We start from the raw sequence: 20,922 nt of genomic DNA, 5'->3' as shown, positions 1-20,922 counted from the left end.
CTTTTTGTAGCAATAAACCTTTTGATAAAGAACATGCAGAAATCTACTTTGAATAATCATAATTTCTGGTATTCATATCTTAGCCATGCATCTGAATGTATGCATGAGTCTAATATGAATCTAATGATATGAATCTAATAATTACATATGCCCCTTAAAGCAATAAGAGAATAAAAATATAAAAATAATGTAAATAATATAAAATATAAAAATATATTTTAAATATTAAAATATAAATATAAAAACATTAAAATAAACGTAATATAAAATATAAAAATATATATGCTGAGCTTTAAAGGATTTAATCAAAGCAATACTCCCCTACAAATTAATAGAATCATCCTCCCTCATCTTTCAGCTCTCTGCCAAGATTTCTGAGTATGACAAAGAATTAGACTGAAGGCTTTAAAATTAGATCTCACCTGTCTCTCCACAAATGCTAATTAAATAAAAAAAAAAGAAAACCACCTCTTTTTCAATGGTATAATCAGTAAATGTATCAAGGCTTTGCGGGCTAAAATGGAGAGAGAGTGGATTAATTCTGCAGCATGTCTGCCAAGCAGGGGTTAAATTTCTGAAGCAGACAGCCAGCATGCTCTGCAGTAGTTTGCAGGTGTAGCTAGGACAGCAGCCTTTTGCGGTTGGAGCTCTCAGAAACCCAGTGATTTTGCTGACGCCTTTTAAGGGAATATTGAGAAATTCAATAAAATCCTGGTTCCTTAGAGGCTTATGAGCATAAATGAACAGTATGAAATCCAGAGGCATGGACTGGCTAAAAAGATGTCTTTCTTCTGTACTATACAGATTCAGAAAAGTGTCTGTTATTGTAATAAATAATAAAAAAATGCTAGTGTTATTGTGTATGTTTGTAGGAACAGAGAATGGTATTAACTTTTTAGCTTTTGTGAGTTTTGTTCCAAGTGCAAAATGTAAACTGATCTAATAATGAATTTCAACTTTAAAAAAAATGCTAATTTTGTTCACGGTGACAATATTTTGGGGAACTGAGGGGAGCAAAACAGAAACTGTTTTTAGTGTCTGTGAATTTATTTCAAGTTTAATTTTTGATATGTGTTTATTGCATTTTGATTAATTTTTTTAGGTTAAAATTGATGGACTGAAGTGCCATTGAATGATTTGCTAATGTATTGTGACCTGAGGAACAGCCAAGAATGGTAGGAAAAAACTGCAAGCTGATGGCCAGTGACACGTGAAGTCAGTACTACAGCGGTGTTTGTGCATGACTTTTAAGACAGGTGCTAACCTCTCAGCATATAAACAAAGCAGTCAGAAGGTACTTTGATCTTTTTTTTTTTTTTATCAACAATTAAAAAAGCAAATCAACTCTAGTTGATTTCTAGAACTCAACTCTAGTTGAGTTAATTTCTATATGCCATATGGTGAGAGAGGCAGGCAGGGTTCAGGAAGCCTAAAAGCCAAAGACTGTGGTAGAGAAAAGGACCTGTTCTTTGGACGGGGCAGCTACTGAAGGGTAGCAAGCAGTGCAAGATTTTTCCTAAAAGCCTTGGTGTCTAGACAAGTACCTTAAACATCTGGTGGCGTAGTTAGACCTAAAAGCGTTTGTGCTATACCATGCCTGAACCCAGAGCCTTCAGAATACACACATGTAGGTCTGCAAGAGTTTGTTTCAGTCAGATTGATGTTATTTACTGCCTCAATACCAGCCCTGTGCCATTTGTTCTCAAAGCAAAAGCAGATGGGTGCCTTCACAGACTGGTATCCTCCTACCTCTGGTTTTTGTTTCATTTTGTTTGGTGGTTTTTTTTTTTTTTTTTTTTGGTGTGTGTGGTGTTTTGTTTTGTTTTCTTCTCTATTATTTGGATACAGAGAAAGACTTTGATTTTGGCAGGTGTAATGGAGATGAGCCTGATTTGCTGCTGCTGAACTAACTGCAAAGTAACTGATGCAGAGGAGAACCTGTTGTTCTGTGGAATGCAGTAGATGCAAGGAAATTGGATGAAATGTGGAGAAATCACATCAGATGAAATTTCTTTTTGTTTTCTTCTACACATCATGAAGAAACTCCTAACGTTCCCTAGGTCCACCAAAGAATTACTGGTAAGTACAATACTGAATGAAATTGCCTTCTGCTTTGTTCAGGATGTCTTTATAAAGCATCTAGTATCAGTATTTTTAATGAGAAGTTCAAGAAGAATAATTAGATATTACCAAAGAACGTTGCCAATTCTCTACCACTTATAGTATAACACTGTGTCTCAGCATTTCAGAAAATGGCAAGACATCCTAACTAAAAATTGTGGGGCTAAAATGCAAATAACTTACTTTTAACTCATATATTAAGAAAACATTATGGTACATAAACAGATGTCTGGCAAATAGTGCTTCCTCTAATGTTAAAATTTTGCAGTATTTTGGGTTTTATTATTGGAGTAGTGTCATTACAATGGAAAATAATTAAAAAAAAAAAAAAAACTTAATTCTGGTGGTTGATAATAAGATACAAGCCCTGTTTCTGCTTTACGATATGAAGACAGCAGTCTTGATCTCTCTAGGATTTTAGTGACTATGAGCAGTTACCATTTGATGGCTGTTCAGCACCCTACGTGAAATGCTACGTAAACAAGCCTGTGTTGCCACTCTGCCTGTTCTTTGTATAAATAGACAGGAAAATTCTCCAGAGATGTCAGTCTGGAACTTCTCACAAGCTTTGAATTTACTTATGATTTATTATTAATTTTTAAGTGCTTCGACCACACCTGATACTGTGAAAAGTAGAAAGATACAGTCTTACCCTGAGCAGCTTACTTTAGAAGATGAGCAAAACCAACTCACCCTTCTTCTGTGCAACAAATACTCTTTTCTTTCTGTTTTGTTCAAATTCTCTAAAACTCTGATAATATGGGCTTCAAAGCAGGTTATATAACATTGCTTTACTGACTTTCAGATTACCAGCTCAGAGAAAAAACAAAACAAAACTATCAGACCATACTTGGCTATATGCATTGTGACAGGTTTCACTGTTCTTTACAATTAGTCCCAGCTACTCTCATTTCTTATTCAAGGTTTCAAACCATTTTTGAAAGCTATCAAATTACTTGTTAAACTCAAATTACATGTTAAGAGAAAGAACAAACCTCTGGGTTGGAGGACAAGCCAGAGTCATCAGATACTGAATAGCAGAAGAGGCATGATACTATCTGTAAATCTCTGACTTGTGTGTGTTCCCTTCTCCATAAGGGAAAAGGTTTTGTGATTTTCCTGGGAATAAAAATAAATAAATAAAAAGGAATTAATAGGTTGAGAAAAGGTGGCATTTACTTGAAAAAACAGAAGTATGTACACAGCCCTATATACGCTGTATTTTGAAACTAGAATGTATATGATTTTATTTTTATAAATTCTCCTCTGTATTAAGGGTTAGTACAAGACATATTTGGTATTTTGTGCCTACAGTTATGTTTGCTCAGTCCCATTTATTTCAGAGTCCCAAAATTAATGACCAGTTTTTGGAAGGCTTCATAACTAGTAACAAAGTGCTAAATGTTAATGTGTGGGTGGATGAGAGGGAATTTTGTAACTGAAATGAAAGGACTAAATGGGAACAAATTACAGGAGGTAGGAAAAGGGTGACCTGAAGCATGCATAAAAGAGATGAATAAAAATATTCAGGAAAAAAAAGAGAGGTAGAAGAAAAAATGTGATTCAATCATGACAAACATAAAGCATCTCTGTAATATTTTCTGTATTCTATGTGCTCCACTTGTATTACGCTGGTCTATGAATGAGTTGGTTGCTTTAATTGGACAAGCAGTTATAATGGGGGAAAAAAAAAGGTGGGAATTGAAAGCAGTTAGTCTGTGGGCTTCGGACTGGAGGACTGTTAAGGTACCAGGTCAGAACAGATGAGTGAGTAGACTCCTGGCTCAGCTGTTTAAAGCTGTCCCACCAAAGCTAGTGCCTGGAACTCAGGACTACAGGAGCACTGCCTGCAAAAGTGGTAGACTGTCTTTTAAGAGGGGTGGTAGGTGTTTGCAGCTATTCAATTTCCTGTTCAATATATAGAAACCTAGGGCATCTTCAGTTAGTAAGCTTTAGCTAAACAGGTACTCTATATAGACTGTTCTGAATATTTTCCCTGTTGGTACCTGATTGTTTCTGTTAAATCAGAGTTACCTGGTCATCGTTCACTCATGAAATTTCCAACCCAGAAGATCTGTAGGTGCCAGTCTTAACTGGAAACAAGTAATAATAATTCAGAAAAATTGGTGGGATAGCTCGCTATCACTTTTTAGGTTAGGATACAACCAGACACTCCTCATTAACATTACAACCCATCCATAAAATCAAGAACCTTTTAAATAGAGGTATTCACCTCAGTATTCAATATCAGTAGTCTATTCTAAATAATCTAAAACCATCACAAATATCAACATATACTTTGCAATAAGTGTGGCCCAAAGGGATCTTGACAAACTCATATTTGTTTTAAAGAACAGGCTGAGAAGAATACCAAGCTGATCTTGTGTAGCTTCTCTCAAAATGTGGATAATGGGAGGTGATCAACAGATGAAAAAGGCCAACTGAACTCTGAAAGTGCATTAGAACAGGCCACAAAAGCAAATAACAGGTTGAGGATCAATATTTCAGACACTTATCAGTAAATTCAAGCAAAACTAACTTAGACACGAAAGACAGCTTCAATGTAATGACACAAACAGAGATAATTAAAAGTATTCTTTGTGTTTGAAGCTCTTGACTATGTGGTCAATTCTGAAATTAAGTATTCTGGATAGCATCTGAGCACAATAAATGGAGAGCAAGGGGAATTAATCTTTAGTTCTAACCATTTAGACAGAGCACTGAAAGGCAATCAACATCTACAGAATGCTGGCAAAAAAAAAAAGAGTTTTGGATTCTTTAAAAGGCAACAACATGTAAAATTAGGCCCAGGCTTAGTTCCAACAAACAGAAATGTTTTTTGTTTTGTTTTGTTTTGTTTTTAAATTTCCACAGATATTTATATTGCAAAATGGTTGGAGAAAATAACTTTGGGCATGATGCTCTACCAACAAATTACTTTGTATTTGCTGACTGAGATTTTAAGTAACAATAGGCTAAAATCTTCTGAAACTTCATTTGTTTGGATATTCATATTACAGGGATATACAATGCTTCAATCTTACTGAAAATAGAAGTATTAGATACTAGGTACATTTGAAAAAATAAGAGGTTATTATTACAAAACAGCACATCATGCATATATACTTTCTTCTATAGAGAAGAGTCTCTACACATGCACAAAATTTCTGTCTCTGATCAGTTCTTATTTCTCGTGATCAAACAAGTTGCCATTCCCAGCATATCTGCTATTCTGTCTTATCCGGATATGGCTTAGACTGGTTTTATCTCCATATCATTTGGGTACAAGCAGCAAGAGATAAGGTGGTAGAAATGCTTTTACTGTTCTTGTGTTGCTACCCTACAGCATCTGCAGGGAAGCCAGGCCTTGCAAGGCTGAACTACAACATGTAAGCATACAACAGAGAAATGCCTGTTTTTTTGTGTGTGTTTTGTTTTGTTTAGTTTTGTTTTGTTTTCTGTTTGTTTGTTTTTTTTTTTTTTTTTTTTTTTTTTTTTTTTTTCCAGTATAATTTGTCCAGTTTGAAATTTCTGCTTGTGGTAGGTGTCCATCTCTACTGGTTAAAAAAATCATTAATGTAAGCAAAGAAGCATATTTCATTTTGCTTTCTCTGCCAAATTGAAAAAAAAAATTAATTTAAAAAATCATGTTTGCAATCACTTTTTATTTTAGGATGTAAATGCAATCTAATTTCAGCAGTAAAAGCAGTGAAGTAGGCAGCTTCACATGGCTGCATACTATGAATACCTTAAGAAGCAGTTAACATTTCAGTAGCAAAAACTTTGAACCACAGATGAAAACTGAGCCACAGCAATAGAGGAAAAATCCGTACATAGTTTTATGCATTTTTTTTCAATAGTAAGCTCGGGAATTTTAGTTTACCAAAACCAATAAAATTCTAAGATTTGTATATTAATAAAAACAAAATCATATTTTTGTACTGTATTATATATTGCATTTTATTAAACTATTTATTCTATTTATTATTATTATTATTTAGGAAGGAAAACTAATTCCCCCCATCTGAAAGTGTTTCAATGAGCAAGATAATGTTCTAGATGAGAGGTTTTATTATCTTTTTTAAAAAATCATTAGTTTTCTTTCACAAAATTAATCATTTTTTTAACAATATACTTGCAGGATTTTGGTCAAAATTATCTAAGTCAGCTTTAGTAATTATTTTTCTTGTTGTTATTACAAACTTAAGATCCCTTGGGAGACTGTCACATTATATGTCTATATTTATTTCAATTCCCTCTTGTTTCTTTTCAATAAGAAGCTAAGATCAATAGCTCTTGGCCTGCAATAGCTCTGCAGAGCTCCTTGTCTCTGCAGGCAAGAAATCTCAACCTATATAAACAATGAATTCTCATCACCACAAAAAATGCAGAAAATGCTTTATTCTCCATTTATCCTGAGATTCTGTGATTAATCTTTCCCTAATACTGATATATTCATAGCAGGTAGACTGTAAAGATATTTGGAAATAGGAAGGTTATATTCTGGGGAAAATGATGATGGAATCTTGGAAATGTTCCTAAAGTTTAATGTATTCTAGTGACTATTCCTAGTCAAAGAAAATTGTGATTCTAAGACTTCAGGATTCTGTTGGATATAAAGTATGAAAAGCAAGATAGACAAGCATTTGAATGAATGTAAGCATTACCAATGTATCCTAAATAGCTGGAACTGTACTTTTCAGTGTGATTCCATTTAGGAAAGACCATTTTTCATACTGCTCTTGAGTTGTTTCATGAGTTTCAGGCATTTTTGTGGTGCCCTCTGGTTGTGTTTTGGATGTGAAGAGATTCAAAAAATGCTGCTGTTCTGCATCTCCTGGGAGGCACCAAAACCAACCAACCCACCCCTCATTTCATTTATAATTTTATTGCATTGAAAAGCAAATCGCAAAAATGAATTTTCTTTCAGACACTTCATCTGCTGCTTATGATGGCAATGTCCAGAACATTAGCTTTCAAGGGTTTATAATAGGACCAGAACAATATATTTGCATAGTTTTTACGAAAGTAAAACCAGAAGAGAACTTTTCATTTCAAAAAAAAATCTTTGCAATTAAAATTTTAAAATATTTGAAACATTAACAGAATCACTAATACAATTTGGAAAGTAGAGGATCCTTCAGCTCCAAAGTCAGGAGTCATATCTCAGTCGTGTCTGACTTGCATAGGCCTGCAGCTTCTCCTTGTTTTCATTTTCAAATCTCAGTTAAAAGATTGCTAAAAATACAGAAAATGTTTTCCTACTATTGACATTTTAAGAAACTGACATGTTTCACTAAAGGCAGTTATGCTATTCCAAATGGGGTGGCATTCAGTGAGCACAGGCACTCATGATATATAGATAGATATGTGCCCAAATGATACCAAAAATAAAGTCTGTGATTCCCAAAGACATTTGTGAGCATTTTCAGTGTGGTTCAAAAGTAAGTGTACACTAACAGTAATCCTTGTGAATGTTACGGGCAGATTACATTTTACCGGAATAGCAGAATGCAGTTAAGCAACACATCCTTAACACAAATGAGAAGAAAAGGAGAGCAATATTAAATAATTTTATCTTTGGTATTCTGGACACTGAATGTTGACATATCAGGTATGGACTCCATTTTATGACTGTATATCAAAAGCTGAAATAAAGAAGATTAAGCACTGAAGGCTTGAAGAACAGTATTATTATTCATTAACTATAGCAAGCCCCAGTAACTGTGAAATTTGGAACTGCCAATGGAGGATCACCAATCTTACTCCAAATTTATACATTTTAAAAATTACATTTGAAAGAACTATTGATTAGTTACATGCATGTCAATTCTAGGTAAAATACTGAAGAATTTTGGACTTGAGCAAGAAAAAATGTTTAGAGGCTAAAGCTGTAACTACAGTAATCAACATAAAGATAAATCTTGTCAAATTATTATTTTTTGACTAGATCATAGATGTGTTTAAACAGGAAAATGTAGAAGGATAGTTGTTGTTGTTGTTTTAAGGCTCTAAGTATTACCTTGTTAAGCACTTACTTTATTTGAAAATAATAGGGAATATATTATGTGTGCTAAGCCTGGACTAATAAATTTTAAATATTAGTAATGAGAAGATGTAATTAAGTGGTATTTCTAGGAAGGATCCCCCTATGAATAAGTTCTTGATTTGGTTTATTTAGTACTTTTGTCAGTTATATAAACAATACTGTAATGTTTTTGGTGGTAAAGTTTATAGATGAAATGAAAAAAGAACAAGGTCAAAAAGGTTGCTATTTCAGAGCAAGCTGGGTAGTCTGCTTTAACAATTTAAGTTAACCACTATGTTTGTGTTTAGCCAAATGTAAGATACAACAATTGGGACTTCAGAAAGCAGAATAGAAAATTTCATTTTCAAATGGAATGGATAAATAAATAAATAAAATATTCAAAAGACAAAAACGGACTTAAAGTAAATGGTCTGGGAAAGAAGGTTGATGTGATCCTGTGATGAACAGAATGGGAAGCAGTGAGTGGAAGCAGGGACATGAGCATGGTATCAGGTATCAGGTATCAGGCATCCCATCAGGTCTCCTCAGAATATTCTGCATTTTGTTCAAGAAACATTTTGGAGATCTAATATTTTATGTGGGAGCCGCAAAAATGTTTTGAGGTAGTAGCAACGAGATTTATCCAGGATTAAGGAATTAAAATTATGAATTTTCTGAAGAGAAAATTAAAAAGCCCATATGACTGCTGGAGAATATATTATGCTGGGACTTCTCAGCATGTCTGTCAACAAAGTAATATAACATAACAGCCAGCAGTTCATTGTAGATATATCCACCTTGTAAAATGCAATTTATTGTAAATAAATTTTGGAACAGCTTAACACAAAAGGAAATACCACTGGTCTGGGACTTTAATTCACATTCAAAGCAAATAAGGCTTAAGCTGTTCAATTCAACTTTGAAATTTGTTAGCTTAGCAATTTTTCAATTCATTTCAACTTAAAAGAATATTTTCTTACGACTAATATGGATAGTTCTGTTTTAAGATGACTGTAATAAAATTGTGTCCTTTAGAGGTCACAAAAGAACTTCTCCCTGATGCACAGATTAGTCAGCTGTATTCTATTTTTTCCTTTTTCTCTGAATTCCTTTGAGGTGATATAAATTTGCCACTGGGATTTAGTTTTTGGAATGCACCTGTAGTCTGAAGGAATAGCGGGAATTAGCCAGCTGTACCTTGTTCATGAAATCAGCTTTAAAGTGATTGTCAGGCTTGCGGCTGCAGCTCAGCAGATAAAAGTTTTCAAGGGCATTTCTCTTCCTATCCTGCAGCATAGGACATCTTGATGCCTTTCACCTAGCAATCACTTGCCCTTGGAGAAAAAGAAAAGGGAGGGGAGGGCAAGAAAAAATGACTTGATCCTGGTCTCTGAGTGTTGGAGTAGGTTTGTGGAAAATTTAGTGGGAAACCCACTATTTCCAGAAAGACAGTAAATCAAAATAGAAATCCTGGAGGAAGGCTTGAGACCACAGAGCTGTGGTTATAGGCAGAGAGTTCTATTAACTTTTCTATTTAAGTATACCACAGGAATCCTCACATCTCTTGTGGGATAGAGCTCAATCTCCTTCCCATGTGACTCCATTTAGACTTGGAGCTTTTAGCTGGCTTCAGTCAGTTCTTCTGAGATAAGAGAGCAGATAGGTTTGCATTGCATTACTTCCACCTTTAGACACAAGGATACCAAAATTTGCATTTTGGAAGAAAATGACCCAGAACTGATGTAAATTGAGATACTGATTTTCAGGAGGAATGTGGTCTCTGACAGGGCTGTAATAGGCACACTAGTACTGCAGTGTGAAGGATCAAGAGGAGAAACTTGTTTTCTCAAGGTCACATTACCACAGGTTCCAATAACAATAAAAATAATAATAATAATAAAAAATTTGAAGAACTAACTATGCAATAAATAATTTTGTTTTATTAAAGTGTCATAAATAACAGAAATTGCTGAATTCAGCTGAGGTGATCTGGAAAAAGTAGGCAAAGCATTTTCCTTCGCTGACCTCCAGTTAGTGATTTGATTATAGCTATAGCTGAATCTTGAAGAGCCACTCAGTAGAAGTGGCTGAGGAAAGGGGAATTTCTGCAACAGATTTTTGTGAGATCTCATTGTTTGAGGGAGTGTTGAATCAATCCAAAAGAGACAAACATAGAATTCTAATGTCGTTAAAACACACAGCTATTTACATACTGCTTCGGTCAATTTGTTGTTAATTTTATTTTTAGTCTGCCTGACAGCAAACCAAACAGTGGCTCACAAGGACATTCAGTTTACTTTTAAACAAGAGGGAATGAAAAAGAGACAGCTGTGTCAAAAAGATGAGCAAGATAAGCAAAATAATTTAGCTGTCCAAAAATAACACAGAGTTATATGACTCTTTGTCCTGTAAGATTCAAAATACTATTGATGATTATACAATTATCATGTTTTTAGTTCAGCATTTACATAAATGGAGGTATTATTCAGGTAACAAAGGTTTAAAAAAGAAGGCATTCTAGGAGTAACTGAATTTTCTTTAGATTAAACAGAGTTGAAATCCTTAAAGCTTATATGTAGTGCTCATAAGCACAAGACATGGGGCCATTTAAGCTGTAAGTGAAATGTGTATACAAGCCTGACTCTATAAAGAAATGTCATGCTATATAAATAAATAATACAATGCATATAGGTCAGCCAAGGACTGACCTCAGAACCTGGGCTTTTTTAGGGTAAAACTAACAGCACCCTAAATCCTCCTGCTCTGGAAGGCTTTCTCACAACTTACAAAGATTTGGAATATCTGGCATTTTGGATCATTATCTCTTGGTATGGATACAGGTTTCATGTTTAGGCAAAAGGTTTTTACCTGAAAGACTTGTTTCATTCTCACTAGTCTTTTTCTCTGGGTTAATGGAGAAGAACTAAAGGCAGAGTCATGCTCTGACCTAGAGACCTGTACATCATCTGCATTTATCCTTTTTATCCATTTAACCTTTTTATCCACTGGATAAAAAGGCTGAACGGTAACTGTAGTGTGCATGTTGAAAGTTTGGATGTGGAATATACATCCTGAAAAGCTCTGATTAGTGCTCAGTAAGTCCTCTATTGAAAACAGCTGCAGATGCCAGAGACACAGGCTTTTTAAGGCAATTTTGAGCTCTTATAGATTGAGCTATGCTCAATTAACTATCAGTCTCCTGGGATTAAAAGAAAGAAATCAAAGAGAATTCATCTTCTGGCAGCATCCAAATGATGGATATAGGAGGAACAGAATCCAGGAGTAGGAACATCATCTTTGGTGAGGAACATATACATATTTTGAAAGCACGTGACTAGTCACCCACACCTTTGCTACCTTATTAACTACAGTTAATAAGCAGATTTCTAAAATCTTAGGCAAAGTACAACACAAAAAGTATCACTTTTCTATAAAGAACCAGATATGAATTCTACTCTTTTTTTTTTTTTTTTTTCTAGAACTGTAAGTATTTCTAAGAACTGAAAAGAGATTAAAACCTAACACAGGCCTAAATATAGTTTCCTTGACAGGCCTTCCCTGTCAACTGAAGAACTTTAAAAATTAGCTACTTGGATTCAGAATTACAGTGATCTTTCTATGTCTTTTGCAGTTTGCATGTTGCTAGAGGGTATGACCTTTCTGTGAACTTGTTCATGTATAGAAAAGTTTTTGTGGATGACTTACAATTTTTAGTTTCCAAAACTACATGTGTATTATTACTTACTATTCAGCTCACAGGAGCTAGTTTAGGGAGTTTTATTAAAAACAAACAAACAAACAAACAAACAAAACATAAAAATGCAAAACAGCAGAGGGTTTTTTTGTGTGTGTGTCTGTGTGTGTTTTGGTTTTGTTTTGTTTTGTTTTGTAATGAGTTAAGTACAAAAACAGTGGCCTTGGAAATCAGTGCATATATATACTTTCAGGGATATAAGAAGCAGCCCTATAAATCTTATCAAAATCTGGGAAAGAAATTTAAAAGGCTATCATACCTAGTCTTATTGGCAGAGCAAAAGATGCCAAAGAACAATGTGTGACCATTAAGATTACGGTGACCTTGACCTACTCAATGTTAATAGTACCGAATTTTAGAACTTTTTTTTATTTATTATTATTTGGTTTATATTTTATTCAGTTATATTTTAGGATTGTGTATAATGTTAAATATCTGAAACTTCATGTATGTAGAAAATTATATTATTGGTGATACCTATTTGAAGAATTTGCACTGAATATGGGGATTCAGTTTTCATCTATTATTTGCCAGAATACTCAAGCATTTGGAGGAAAATCAGGGATCTTTTTGTAAATATGTAGAATACTAAACAAACAGAATAGTCCAGAAAGGAGACTTGAAAACATTAACACATTTCATATTTAAAACGTAGTAGTCAATATGTCTGAAAATATTAGTACTTTTTAAAATACTTTGTAATACAGTCTCAAGAATGGTAAGGTATCTGAGGAAAAAAAAATAATATATTTAAAATTCTACTTCTGCCTATTTGGGTACTGGTTATAGTCACACACTCCATGAAGTTTAGTCAAGTAACGGAGAAGAAACTTCCTTTTTCATTAGCCTGCCAATGATCGTTATTGTGATATGACTGGATCAAATCATAAAAAGTATACGCAAAGTAGATTTAGCATGCTGTTTAATGGTCTTGACCTGTTAGGTACTGTTCACAGAAACAAATTAAAAGCTTTTGCTACCTAGTTCAAAAAAGAAGTGCATTTATTGTTGGTTTTTTTTTTTTTTTTTTTTCTCACTGAAGTAGCACATACATTAAAATAAAATTTCCAATGATATCAGAGAGACTGGGATAATGGACTATTGTATACAGAAAAAAAAATCAGTCTATTGATAAGAGTACATGAGATCAGGTCTAAATACAGTTTCATTGTGGTATTGGGTTTTATTTTTTGAAAACTATGATCCACTGTTTACACATTTCGGCTTGAATCACTTGTGAAAGTTGTTCAGAAACACAAGTGAGAAATTATTTTGAGAAAAGAAAGCAAGGTCAGTGAAGGATAAAGGTGGTGGTGGAGAACCAAAAAACTGCACCTCAAGATATTGTAGAAGTCTCTCCTGTCAGTCATACTGGAGCATTTTAATGTTTTACCAAATCCCAAAGGGAATCTATCTTAGTATGAGCAAACCTCAAGTAATGATTTATTTATGCACCAAGCATCTTAAAAGCAAGGTGTCTAAAAAAAATCGTCCTGTTTACTCAAGGTTGTTGGCAGGAATAATGTCTGTGAGATACTGCTTCTCTCATTTCAGCATGCAATAGAACCCTGTTGAAGTAAACTCAGCCAGTAAGGATAATGTTAGAGATGAGCATTGTTAACTTCTGACAAATTTTACATAAAAAATCCTGAATTTATTCCGTAAGGTTACAGTTTTCTGTGATACTAGCACTATCTTTATAAGACGTGCTATAGCTGAAGTTAAGATTGTTTTGTACCTACAACTCACATGTTACACTCTCAAACATTTATATGTTTATCTCTGCTCATGCATGATAGGAAATCTAATCAATTCTTTTCCAATCTAACCATTTTGTCCTACAGTCATTTGTATCCTTTTGCAGAATACAATTTAAAAAATATTTTTTTCCTTTTAAACTGTTCTTACTTACTTTGACAGAAATCTTTCTACTACTGGGACACTAGAATAATGTAGTTTGGAGACTGATATAAAAGACTTATTTTCTTGCTGCTGTCAAGCATTACTCTACCACTCACATTATCAGTGCAGCTGGCTCAGAAAGAGTTGTTCATTAACAGCCCTATATGAAAGCAGTTATTGTATTAATTTGTATTAAGATATTCTTGACTTGCCAGCACAAGATCAGGCCAAGTTAATCCAGAGCAAAAATGCTTGTAAGAACTATTATAAATCAAGAAGTTTTGTAGCCCAATAGCAGAACAACTTAGATAAATCCTGAGTGAGGTAAATGATTTTTATGCTCCAGACAGAAACTATGGGTTGCAGGTGAATTATAATAATTTAATTTTTACAAGTGATTGCTTTGTATTTTACTTGTCCTTGTTATGAAGAAATATGATGAATCTAAGTAATTGTTCTACAATTAGATATATAGGTTGTAGGCAATATCATGGAAAATAATTCTGGAAAAGCTTTATCTGATACATCATTTTGCCAGAGATGGAATCAGCTGTATCAAACTTGTCTAACAGATATTTGCCTAAACTGGAACATCAAACAAACTACGTATTGTTTTTGTAATGCTGACAGTCAAGTTTGCTAGTCTGTTCATTTAGATAGTATGATAGCAATTCCTGTGCGTTGGGTTTGTTTACCTATAATTTATTCCATAAAGTTTATTTATTTTTCTGTCTGATGCAGTCAACTTTTCATTTTCTGTAGGCAGATATCTGTGTTGATATCTTAACTATGCCATGGCTGTGGAGGCATCTGAGCTGTCTTTTGTAGAGTAGTTTGGCTGCTTTGTAGTTCTGAGTGAGTTCATGATCAGCGAACTCACCAAGTTTTGCAGTTCAAGGAAGCCCTCATTGTATGTTCCCATAGCCTAATACAGGTCTTGATATTTTGATCTCTTGATTAACCTGGGTCCAATGTATAAACAGTTTTCTTGTTTTTCTAGTACACTTTTCTAACAAATGCAACAGTAAAAGTAATGGCTTTTGAATTTATAAAAAGTTTTAGTAGGTAACCCTCAGAAGCCAATACTAATGCATGAAAGAATAAGTGCACCAAAGTATTTTTGATATTATTTGCTGATGTGGTTAGATAAAAAGTTACTGATTTCAAATACAACGATTGTTTAAAAAATCACTCTCAAATGATATGTCCCTTGTTTTTCTTTTTGTGTGTTTCTAAATAACAATTTAGCTGCACGGTTAGTATATTGAGTGATCTGTCTTTACTGATTTTCCTTTTTTTTTTTTTTTTGACATTCTCAAGAAAGCAGAGAAAATCATATTCCACAATGGACTAATGAAAGATATATTTCAAGAAAAAAAAAAAATGTTTAACTTGATCACATTTGGTGGAAAAGCCATAGTATGCTTATTTAGAAAATAGAAATTATAATTAAAATATATCTTTTTAATTTATTTATTTTTTATCCCTTTCACCTTACTTTTCCCATTTCAGATGAAATCGTGTTTACTCTGCTAATGGCATAACTACGTGTAATACTCCCTGTACCTAAACTAACTTCTGTAAATTCCAGTCAGTGTTCCCCATCTTATTATTTTAAGGCAGGAATAATTTTATATGGGTGCTTTGTGATATTACAACTTTTGCTGAGTTCAGCAATGTGTCTTTTGATGTTGCCACAATGTTGTTGCTGAGCTCCTTTCTCTAGCATTTAATGAAGCCTGTGGCAAGTTTCAGAGCTGTATGGAAAATTATGTTCATTATTTAATCAATTCACCCCAATCACATCTACTTTAAAAAAGGAGGCGCATCAAACTTGCTTTCATAAGTACTGTTTCATGGAAAGTACTTTCATAAAATGACATTAAGTATTATTAAGTCATACTTTCTTTTATTCTGCAGGTAACATATTCTTTGTCAACACCATACTGATCTGTGATTTTAGAAATTTACTTTTGATCATGCCTAATACAACTGTTTCAAATATAACTAGAAAATATAAGTTGTACTATCCTAGTGAAACCTTTCCCTCTATACCACTCAAACTATTCATTCAACAATAATTTATATATGCATTATTAGAGTTTAAGGCTCTTTACTTACTATTAAAATATTCAAACAAAATATGAAATACAAGTTATAAGCAATGATCTTCATTAATATAACGCTGCTTTTTCTAGACAACAAAGTTGTGTAGGTTTCTAACTGCTGGCTAAGCCTGCATACTTTTTTCTCCTCTTGTGCCCACCACAGAGGAAGTACTAATATGTTTCAAGCAATAATAAAATAGAAAATATCCCAGGATTTCTTCCTGGAAAATATATAAAACAACCGTAAACATCTTCACAATCAGGAATGTATCTTACCCATCATTTTCTTGAACACATCAAAATCTCTCTAGAGTAAGCAGTTTAACCTCTGTAACACCAGGTGAAACAAATATCAAATGGCTGTTTCCCCAGAAACTAACTTACTTGCATGCAGATAGATTTATGTAAAGTAACAGATCTTCCCATTGGAAATTTATCCTAGTACTTTATCTTATAACAATACTTTTCTTTTACTCACCACAATGAGTAATATACAGACAAACGTCTGCAGCAGCAGTCTGTGTCTCTCCTCTCTCCTTTCTTATTTTGCCTTGCTGTTGCTCTCCTATTAGCTGTAGCTATGCAATCCTGTAGACAACGTGAGAGGAGCTCTGTTACCTTGATAGTAAGTACAGATGCAGCTTTTGCACTTGCTCTCTGCCTCACATTTGTAACACCCTCAGTCCTTCCGGTCATTCATTCCAGGGGAGGAATGACACCAGCATTTCTGAGCTGTTCCTGTGCTTTCTTCCAGAGCACTCAGGGAAAGCAGACTTCGTGATCTCCATGCTAACTACCAGCCTGCCTGCTGCCAGTTCTCCCTACTTCTGCCAGTGATGACATTCAGCTTGCTCCTCCACACAGGATACAGCACTGATTCCTCATTATGTAAGGCAGTCTAGGTCAAGTGTAGGAGAGACACTGCTGGCCCGAGCAAGCTAGTGGATTGTTCTCTCAGCTTCATGCTTCATGGGGTCTGGAAGCTGGATCCTGATCTTTGCTACATCTTCTTGGGTAAATGTTTTTGCATGATTTAAATGGTTACTGTGCTATTTTTCTATGCAGATAGCTGTCAGCCATGCTGTGAATTGCAGAGAGAATTTGCTAGGTGAAACCAGCTCTGTCAGCATGATTGAATTATCAGAATAGTAGCTCTTCTAAGCATCTCAGCTTTAAGACAAATTACAAATAAATAAATCATAAATTAGGTTTTTTTAACAAACATCTTTTCTAGCCATATGGGGATTATTGTTGATTTCACTGATTAAACAGTGAATGAAAGCCATTTGCTTAAAGGTGGTGTTTGAAACCATTATTGGATACAGCTATTAGCTCTGAGAGCTTTACTGCAGTTCTTGGCTATTGCATTGTTTTACACTTCAAAATAAAAATACGCTTTTATTAATTAAACAAAAAGGAAAAAATGCATTAAATTTTCTTGCACTCTTTGGTTATTTTTGAATGTAGTAGTTAAATCCAGGATTCTGTTTCCTATTTACTGCATTAATGCACGAACCTATATGCTTCTGAAATGCATAAGACAAATACTGCAGATAAAATTACATCAAGTGACTGCTCTGCAGAATGCCAGGATAGTATGTTAGCTAGATTTATGTTAGAGGGTAGCTTTTTCACATGTACCATACAGAATTCAAAGATCTATATATATTTACATGTAGTTGAATACTAGTCTGTAGTGAAAGACAGATTTTTTTTCAGACGGATTATACATACAGAGCATTGCTGGGTGCTGGAACGTGTGATTATACTGGAATGCAGCAGAAGAGGCCCTGGAAAGTAACAGCATAGCACTGATACTGCAGTATTATGTAGGGAATTTCAACAAGGATAGCTTGCTTGCTAAGGACACTTAGAATTAAATACATTCAAAAATATTTTTGATGTATTTGAAAGAGTAATTAGAAAATTCATGTTTTTGTACAGTACCTTGGACAGCAACTTTTTTCCTCCCCTAGTACTGCAGAGGCTTCATGGCAGCTGGGAACTTGTAAAAATTAAACATTACAAATGTAAGACCCATTAAGGAACTCTGAAATATAGGGAAATAATACAATTACCTGAGATGAAGTTTAGTCAGTATGTATATCAGCTATATTAACAGTTTGCTAACAAGATTTCATTTATTATGTTAATGGCTGTCAAAACAGAAAAAAAATAATATATATATATATATATTTTCTATCGACTATATGGTATTTACAGAATTTTCATGTCTAATAGGTACTTGTTCATTCTAGGAATAAATATGAAGGTCTTTTTTTAAATTGAAATGAGGTTGAATATTAATATAAGATTATATGAATATAAGATTTCAATGGGAACAGTGGAATTAATTTAAATACGCCATGTTGTCCCGCTCACTCTAACCTCCACCCCTCCCCCCCCAAAAAAAGTGGTTCTTCATATTGTTCTAGAAATAACTGATAGAATTCAATTTTAGCACTTGTTTATAAGTAATTTTTATTTAATTATTACAAGATAATATTTTATTTTTTAATCATTTGCTAATCATATTTAAAAGCTTTCTTTCTCTGGAAGAGAACTGCCATTTCTGATAAAGAGAACTTTCTCTTCATCAGTTACTTAATCACTTTTTACTTTTTTGTTTTTTTAGTAACAGGTAGATCTATTTTGTGATTTAGTAGAAACACAAGGCCAGTTTATAAACTACTCTCAGAGAGAAGTTAGCTTCAAGAAAATATGATATGGTTTTGGTATTTTGAAATTTATATTATATATATATGTTATAATATACATATATATATTATATTTATATATATATATATGTATTATAATATATTGAATACAATATATTACACCAGATAATATTTTATAGACAACATTTTATAGTTCAGAATACAGAAGTATGTCTTGCAAGCAAACTCAAAATAAAAGTATATTATAGGAGCTTAGAACAAAACTGGTAGGCACTATGCATTATTGTAATGATGTACTTCACGTTCTTTGTTTCTTGCTGCCTGAAGTGTTTTAAAATAGTTTTCTATTGTATTTTAGTATGTTGTCCTGTTTCAAGAGCGGGAGCATTTTCTTATTTGTTTAAAGAATCTATTTAAAACAAACAAACAAACAAACAAAAACACAAAACATTGTCTTTAAATGTATGTTGTTTTTCTGGAAATGTTATTTTTTGCACAGTTCATATCAGGACAGGCAAAGTGTCTCTCAGCACACAAAGCTTCAGGTGCTGGAACTGGGATACTAAGAAAATGGTGTTTCCTGCGTGTACTTATGTATACTATATTCTGGTATATCACTTTATGGCTGAAAAATTGATTCTGATCTGTATGGTATGTTATGAACCCACTATTATACAGGATATGGACCATTAGTGGTCACTGCCTCCTCCTGGTATTTTCCTGTGGTTTTATGGTATTGCCCAATTCATGGCTACATCAGTAGCTTGCTTTTGATAACTTACATATTCCTGCACATGACAATATGCAGCTGGAGTTTCTAACAAACTTTTATCTCCACTTTTCCTCACAGTACCAGTGTTTTCTGATCTACAAGGGACTGTACTTCCTTCATAGTTATGGAAATGCCACTTAAACTGAGGAGCATGTAAACAATATGGAAGAGTGTGAATTAAAGTATTTTAGAAACGTGTGTTTAGCATAAACAATGGGAATACCACTTTTTTATGATCTACCACATAGGCAAATTAGACTATTAGTTTCTATAAATAAATTTATATCTCAGACGATTTCTGCCCACTTTGAGTAGTTGATATATATATATATATGTTGTGATGACAAATGTATGTCGTTAGTGCTAATTTGAAAAAGAAAGACTACAAATTGCATTTATCTGATGTAACATCTAAATTTAAGTCTGTAACACTATAATTCACAAGCTTTCCATGTACGTTTGAACTCTCAGAAATTCAGATACTTCACGGTCCAGAAGTGCCAACTTTTATTTGAATTTAGTAGAGAAAAACATTAGAATTGTGACAAAAACCAGTTGCTGTAGAAATGGACTGTATTTACCTCTTTTGAAGATCCTTTTTCAGCATCTGAAAGATGTGCTCTCTTACTTTCGCAAACAGCTATTAGTCTTTAATTAAAAGAATTTCTCCAGTTTTCATTGAAATAAGTTGGAAGCAATCTTCTATTCAGTACTGCTATAATCTGTGTAATTTTTCCAGATACTGGCTCTCTATGACAACATTCTTGATTGTATGTATAGCTTTTCTGTGATTGCAGTACATTGCGTTCACATAGTTTAGAAACAACAAAAGCCTCCTGGATCATCCTATTCACCTGCTTCTCTATGGAGGATCTTGGATGGCTCTTTCCTTATATATTAGATGGATTACTCCGTTACCCAATTCCCACATCCACTGCAATTTCCAGAAATCATTCCCAGAAATAGAAACAGTTACTGTGAATACTGTGAAGAATCGAGGGAAATTTCTTAATGCATTGGCAAATAAAATGTTCCTCAGACATTGTTATTTCAGAAAGAAAATATTGCTCTTAGCCCTTTATTAACTATGTATATAGAACACACTTTTGCTTTGTTGATTTCATGGTTTGCCACAATGGTTGAACACCTAAGCTTTTAAAAGTTAATTTTAAAGATTTCTTTATGTTAAAAAGAACTGTAATTGTTGCAACATAGAAGCTGAAATAGGATAGTCTCAAACAAAACTATATTCTTTTCTTTTAATCTGGACTTCGTATGTCTGTATCAGAGAGGAAGAAAAACAAACAAACAAACAAAAAACTGTGCTGCAAAGGATAACCAGAGAAGGACTTCAAGATGAATCCTTTCATCTGCTGAAGTAAACCAGAATGCCCCATTGCCTGTTGATCACTAAGGTTGGGCACTTTGTGGCACTTGAGCCAAAACCTTACTGTGCTGTTCTTCACCAGTTCTGTTAAATATTTGCACATTTGAGGGAGAACCAAGAGTAGAACTGGTCAAAATTTGTAGGAGGGTATGTGAACCACAAAACTCCATTA

General features: G+C 33.8%; 1 protein-coding gene and 1 long non-coding RNA gene across 3 annotated transcripts in view; one reads left to right on the top strand and one right to left on the bottom strand.

Annotated features, from left to right (window-relative positions):
- LOC137858228 (uncharacterized) overlaps nucleotides 1–20,922 on the bottom strand; it is a 120,095-nt gene that overhangs the window by 80,768 nt on the left and 18,405 nt on the right. Inside the window, exons 3-4 of the long non-coding RNA XR_011097582.1 lie at nucleotides 17,861–17,963; nucleotides 16,392–16,501 (exon numbers count right to left, since the gene is read on the bottom strand). This is a non-coding gene — a long non-coding RNA (uncharacterized lncRNA). The remainder of the gene's footprint in view (nucleotides 1–16,391; nucleotides 16,502–17,860; nucleotides 17,964–20,922) is intronic.
- LOC137858226 (sodium channel protein type 1 subunit alpha) overlaps nucleotides 7,298–20,922 on the top strand; it is a 110,359-nt gene continuing 96,734 nt past the window's right edge. The window contains exons 1-2 of one of the 2 annotated variants that reach the window (XM_068685645.1): nucleotides 7,298–11,449; nucleotides 16,668–16,927. The gene's annotated coding sequence lies outside the window, so the exon portion shown is untranslated. Of the gene's footprint in view, nucleotides 11,450–16,497; nucleotides 16,928–20,922 lie in introns of those variants that run through there. The other variant, XM_068685646.1, reaches the window with a different exon arrangement.

Source organism: Anas acuta, chromosome 6, assembly GCF_963932015.1.
Source record: "Anas acuta chromosome 6, bAnaAcu1.1, whole genome shotgun sequence".
NCBI classification, from domain to species: Eukaryota; Metazoa; Chordata; class Aves; order Anseriformes; family Anatidae; genus Anas; species Anas acuta.
This window is presented reverse-complemented; position numbering and strand designations above follow the sequence as displayed.